Genomic DNA, 885 nt, shown 5'->3' with positions numbered 1-885 from the left:
GCTTGTAATTTAAAACCATGAAACAGTTTAAAAGTACAGTAATGGAGATCAGTAGGGAATCCGTATCCAGTGGATGTCAGTCTGAACATGCATACAGGGTTGCTGACACAGTAAATGAAGGGGTTTGTTGCAAAATGCAGCATTTCTTTTACTTATTCGTTTTATTTAATTATTTTAAACCTAGCCTATATAAAATGCTTTGAATGCATTTCATTCAATCCATTTCTGATTTCTGGGAAGATCAGACCATGTTTTATGACCATTTTTGACAGAAATGTAAGAAAAGGGTGTACTTTTTTCTATGACTGTATGTGTGAATTCTTGCAATTCAAATAGTATGAGAACATACTTTTAAAACCTATATAAAATGCATTTTGCGATTCAATCCATTTACCAACAGAAAAATGTTAATTTCCCAAAATGGATACAGTATAGGCCTAATTAACATGTACGTCATTTTGCAACAAAGCTCTTCAAATGTTGATTCAATGTTCATTCAACACTATTCTGAGCACATACTGTATGTTGCCACTTGATTTTAGTGCAACATTTTTTGAGTGTTGAATTAACTCTGTGAAGCCAAATATGCTCTAAAATTGTTAAAATTAAACTCTCTCTAAACACTCAGAGTTGAATTTAACACTAGATTGAGTGGGGCCATATATGGTCAAAAAAGCGTCCAGCACAGTCATCTGGAGTAATATGACAGGGCTCCTAACCAATATATTAGATGTAATGCAATTTCATTTAAGGTTATAATAATAAGTCATATTTCATCCACAGAAAGAATGTTTGAGAATTTTCCCAACAGAGTACGTAATTTGCGGGAATTAAAAACCATCCCACATATGATACATTGGACCAACCCATCCCCTAAGCACTCGT

The sequence above is a fragment of the Engraulis encrasicolus genome, chromosome 4 (genome assembly GCF_034702125.1).
Source record: "Engraulis encrasicolus isolate BLACKSEA-1 chromosome 4, IST_EnEncr_1.0, whole genome shotgun sequence".
NCBI classification, from domain to species: Eukaryota; Metazoa; Chordata; class Actinopteri; order Clupeiformes; family Engraulidae; genus Engraulis; species Engraulis encrasicolus.
This window is presented reverse-complemented; position numbering follows the sequence as displayed.